Genomic DNA, 6,000 nt, shown 5'->3' with positions numbered 1-6,000 from the left:
TTCAAATCCTCGTTTTTCATCTTTTATGACCATGGGCTATAGCCCATATCGGACTGCATACTATAGCATGCCGTTTTGCATAATTTTTGAGGTTTTGAAAAAAAGACGAAAATCACTCCGAGACCATGGGCTATAGCCCATGGTCTCGAACGGCATACTATAGCATGCCGTTTTCCATCATTTTTGAGGATTTGAAAAAAAGACGAAAATCACTCCGAGACCATGGGCTATAGCCCATCGTCTCGGAGTCATTTTCGTCTTTTTTTCAAATCCTCGTTTTTCATCATTTATGACCATGAGCTATAGCGCATATCGGACGGCATACTATAGCATGCCGTTTTTCATAATTTTTGAGGATTTGAAAAAAAGACGAAAATCACTCCGAGACGATGGGCTATAGCCCATGGTCTCGAACGGCATACTATAGCATGCCGTTTTCAATCATTTTTGAGGATTTGAAAAAAAGACGAAAATCACTCCGAGACCATGGGCTATAGCCCATCGTCTCGGAGTCATTTTCGTCTTTTTTTCAAATCCTCGTTTTTCATCATTTATGACCATGGGCTATAGCCCATATCGGACGGCATACTATAGCATGCCGTTTTGCATCATTTTTGAGGATTTGAAAAAAAGACGAAAATCACTCCTCGCCCATCGTCTCGGAGTCATTTTCGTCTTTTTTTCAAATCCTCGTTTTTCATCATTTATGACCATGAGCTATAGCGCATATCGGACGGCATACTATAGCATGCCGTTTTTCATAATTTTTGAGGATTTGAAAAAAAGGCGAAAATGACTCCGAGACGATGGGCTATAGCCCATGGTCTCGAAAGGCATACTATAGCATGCCATTTTCCATCATTTTTGAGGATTTGAAAAAAAGACGAAAATCGCTCCGAGACCATGGGCTATAGCCCATCGTCTCGGAGTCATTTTCGTCTTTTTTTCAAATCCTCGTTTTTCATCATTTATGACCATGAGCTATAGCGCATATCGGACGGCATACTATAGCATGCCGTTTTTCATAATTTTTGAGGATTTGAAAAAAAGACGAAAATCACTCCGAGACGATGGGCTATAGCCCATGGTCTCGAACGGCATACTATAGCATGCCGTTTTCCATCATTTTTGAGGATTTGAAAAAAAGACGAAAATGACTCCGAGACCATGGGCTATAGCCCATCGTCTCGGAGTCATTTTCGCCTTTTTTTCAAATCCTCGTTTTTCATCATTTATGACCATGGGCTATAGCGCATATCGGACGGTATACTATAGCATGCCGTTTTTCATCATTTTTGAAGATTTGAAAAAAAGACGAAAATGACTCTGAGACGATGGACTATAGCCCATGGTCTCGAACGGCATACTATAGCATGCCGTTTTCCATCATTTTTGAGGATTTGAAAAAAGGATTTGAGTGCCACCATGCTCTCTGAGAATCTCCTCAGCTTTCCATCTCTTTCCAGTTCTCTTCTGGATGTTATTCTCCAAAACATGCTGCAGAGTGAAAGTAGGAGGAACTCAGCTGGATTTGAACTCACAACCTCTGGCTCACATGGACGTCATCTTAACAAGGGTGCCACTGAGCTCTCAGTGATTTTTAGGTTGTAAGTTGTTCTTCTTGGTGTCACTTTTCAAATGGGGCCTTGGGATCATGTACAGAGCATTTGAATGGTGCTGTGCATCAAAGGTGTCTTTAGTGCTTTTAAGTGTTATCGTGGATGTTAATCAGATAAATACAGAGGAGAAACCATGACAGGACACAGACAGCCTCCCCATTGGTGGATGTGATCCTGGCAGCCAGCCCAGGTGTGTTCTGGTCCTGTTGATTGAGCTGAGAAGGACCTATAAACCTTCAAGGTTTATAGGTCCTGCTCTGCTCAATCAACAGGACCAGAACACACACTTGTTACTTTTCTTCCAGTTTATTATACTCGTCGTCACGCTACTAGTCCTACATACTTACACCTAGAAACCCCATTCAAACCTTAGGTTCATCTTACGGTGGACATGTTTGCCTGAAAGGGAATCTTTGAAATGTTTCATAGTTTTAGAAATATAGTGCTTTCAAATTTGAGAAATCTACAATGGGGCTCAATGGCAGATATTGGCACAAAAAAGCACTTTCACTTAGAAACTGAGTTTCACACTGTTTCAAATTCAGCTTACTGTGGAGACACATGCTGGAACTTTTTACTTTGAAATGTTTTGTAGTTTCTGAGTTATTTAACTTAAACGCCCAATGCATTCTCAATGGCAATAGCACAAACTTTGGCATGCTACTAGTCCTATATACTTACACCTAGAAACCCCATTCAAACCTATTTAGGTTCATCTTACGGTGGACATGTTTGCCTGAAAAGGAATCTTTGAAATGTTTCATAGTTTTAGCATGCCGTTTTTCATCATTTTTGAGAAAAATACGGAAATCACTCCGAGACCATGGGCTATAGCCCATCGTCTCGGAGTCATTTTCGTCTTTTTTCAAATCCTCGTTTTTCATCATTTATGACCATGGGCTATAGCCCATATCGGACGGCATACTATAGCATGCCGTTTTGCATCATTTTTGAGGATTTGAAAAAAAGACGAAAATCACTCCGAGACGATGAGCTATAGCCCATGGTCTCGAACGGCATACTATAGCATGCCGTTTTCCATCATTTTTGAGGATTTGAAAAAAAGATGAAAATCACTCCGAGACCATGGGCTATAGCCCATCGTCTCGGAGTCATTTTCGCCTTTTTTTCAAATCCTCGTTTTTCATCATTTATGACCATGGGCTATAGCCCATATCGGACGGCATACTATAGCATGCCGTTTTGCATCATTTTTGAAGATTTGAAAAAAAGACGAAAATCACTCCGAGACGATGGGCTATAGCCCATATCGGACGGCATACTATAGCATGCCGTTTTGCATCATTTTTGAAGATTTGAAAAAAAGACGAAAATCACTCATTTTCGTCTTTTTTTCAAATCCTCGTCTTTCATCATTTATGACCATGGGCTATAGCGCATAGCGGACGGCATACTATAGCATGCCGTTTTTCATCATTTTTGAGGATTTGAAAAAAAGACGAAAATCACTCCGAGACGATGGGCTATAGCCCATGGTCTCGAACGGCATACTATAGCATGCCGTTTTCAATCATTTTTGAGGATTTGAAAAAAAGACGAAAATCACTCCGAGACCATGGGCTATAGCCCATCGTCTCGGAGTCATTTTCGTCTTTTTTTCAAATCCTCGTTTTTCATCATTTATGACCATGGGCTATAGCCCATATCGGACGGCATACTATAGCATGCCGTTTTGCATCATTTTTGAGGATTTGAAAAAAAGACGAAAATCACTCCTCGCCCATCGTCTCGGAGTCATTTTCGTCTTTTTTTCAAATCCTCGTTTTTCATCATTTATGACCATGAGCTATAGCGCATATCGGACGGCATACTATAGCATGCCGTTTTTCATAATTTTTGAGGATTTGAAAAAAAGACGAAAATCACTCCGAGACGATGGGCTATAGCCCATGGTCTCGAACGGCATACTATAGCATGCCGTTTTCCATCATTTTTGAGGATTTGAAAAAAAGACGAAAATGACTCCGAGACCATGGGCTATAGCCCATCGTCTCGGAGTCATTTTCGCCTTTTTTTCAAATCCTCGTTTTTCATCATTTATGACCATGGGCTATAGCGCATATCGGACGGTATACTATAGCATGCCGTTTTTCATCATTTTTGAAGATTTGAAAAAAAGACGAAAATGACTCTGAGACGATGGACTATAGCCCATGGTCTCGAACGGCATACTATAGCATGCCGTTTTCCATCATTTTTGAGGATTTGAAAAAAGGATTTGAGTGCCACCATGCTCTCTGAGAATCTCCTCAGCTTTCCATCTCTTTCCAGTTCTCTTCTGGATGTTATTCTCCAAAACATGCTGCAGAGTGAAAGTAGGAGGAACTCAGCTGGATTTGAACTCACAACCTCTGGCTCACATGGACGTCATCTTAACAAGGGTGCCACTGAGCTCTCAGTGATTTTTAGGTTGTAAGTTGTTCTTCTTGGTGTCACTTTTCAAATGGGGCCTTGGGATCATGTACAGAGCATTTGAATGGTGCTGTGCATCAAAGGTGTCTTTAGTGCTTTTAAGTGTTATCGTGGATGTTAATCAGATAAATACAGAGGAGAAACCATGACAGGACACAGACAGCCTCCCCATTGGTGGATGTGATCCTGGCAGCCAGCCCAGGTGTGTTCTGGTCCTGTTGATTGAGCTGAGAAGGACCTATAAACCTTCAAGGTTTATAGGTCCTGCTCTGCTCAATCAACAGGACCAGAACACACACTTGTTACTTTTCTTCCAGTTTATTATACTCGTCGTCACGCTACTAGTCCTACATACTTACACCTAGAAACCCCATTCAAACCTACTTAGGTTCATCTTACGGTGGACATGTTTGCCTGAAAGGGAATCTTTGAAATGTTTCATAGTTTTAGAAATATAGTGCTTTCAAATTTGAGAAATCTACAATGGGGCTCAATGGCAGATATTGGCACAAAAAAGCACTTTCACTTAGAAACTGAGTTTCACACTGTTTCAAATTCAGCTTACTGTGGAGACACATGCTGGAACTTTTTACTTTGAAATGTTTTGTAGTTTCTGAGTTATTTAACTTAAATGCCCAATGCATTCTCAATGGCAATAGCACAAACTTTGGCATGCTACTAGTCCTACATACTTACACCTAGAAACCCCATTCAAACCTATTTAGGTTCATCTTACGGTGGACATGTTTGCCTGAAAAGGAATCTTTGAAATGTTTCATAGTTTTAGCATGCCGTTTTTCATCATTTTTGAGGATTTGAAAAAAAGGCGAAAATGACTCCGAGACGATGGGCTATAGCCCATGGTCTCGAAAGGCATACTATAGCATGCCATTTTCCATCATTTTTGAGGATTTGAAAAAAAGACGAAAATCGCTCCGAGACCATGGGCTATAGCCCATCGTCTCGGAGTCATTTTCGTCTTTTTTTCAAATCCTCGTTTTTCATCTTTTATGACCATGGGCTATAGCCCATATCGGACTGCATACTATATGCCGTTTTGCATCATTTTTGAGGTTTTGAAAAAAAGACGAAAATCACTCCGAGACCATGGGCTATAGCCCATGGTCTCGAACGGCATACTATAGCATGCCGTTTTCCATCATTTTTGAGGATTTGAAAAAAAGACGAAAATCACTCCGAGACCATGGGCTATAGCCCATCGTCTCGGAGTCATTTTCGCCTTTTTTTCAAATCCTCGTTTTTCATCATTTATGACCATGAGCTATAGCCCATATCGGACGGCATACTATAGCATGCCGTTTTGCATCATTTTTGAGGATTTAAAAAAAAGACGAAAATCACTCCGAGACGATGGGCTATAGCCTATGGTCTCGAACGGCATACTATAGCATGCCGTTTTCCATCATTTTTGAGGATTTGAAAAAAAGACGAAAATCACTCCGAGACCATGGGCTATAGCCCATATCGGAGTCATTTTCGTCTTTTTTTCAAATCCTCGTTTTTCATCATTTATGACCATGGGCTATAGCCCATATCGGACGGCATTCTATAGCATGCCGTTTTGCATCATTTTTGAGGATTTGAAAAAAAGACGAAAATCACTCCGAGTACTGATATTACATGCTAAAATGATGGACTGGGATGACCCTGCCGCCTGTCACAGCCAGATGCAGCAGTCCGTCCTTGGGGCAGGAGTTCTTGAGTTGTTCTTGAGTTTTTGAGTTGTTCTTTATTAGTCTAGCCTTCACAATTTCACACAGTACTCCATCAATGGACTATAGGACTGGGACTTGTCAGTTAGACCATTAGGCCACCACACCATGACTCACTTATACTCAACATGTGTCCCTTAGCACTCTTGAAATGTTCCTTTGTACATTGACAACATACATTCAGTTAGTAAAGTTAAAATAGTCCAGCATTTAAA

Source organism: Electrona antarctica, assembly GCF_951216825.1.
Source record: "Electrona antarctica genome assembly, chromosome: 20".
NCBI lineage: Eukaryota > Metazoa > Chordata > Actinopteri > Myctophiformes > Myctophidae > Electrona > Electrona antarctica.
Note: the sequence above shows the minus strand (reverse complement) of the source record.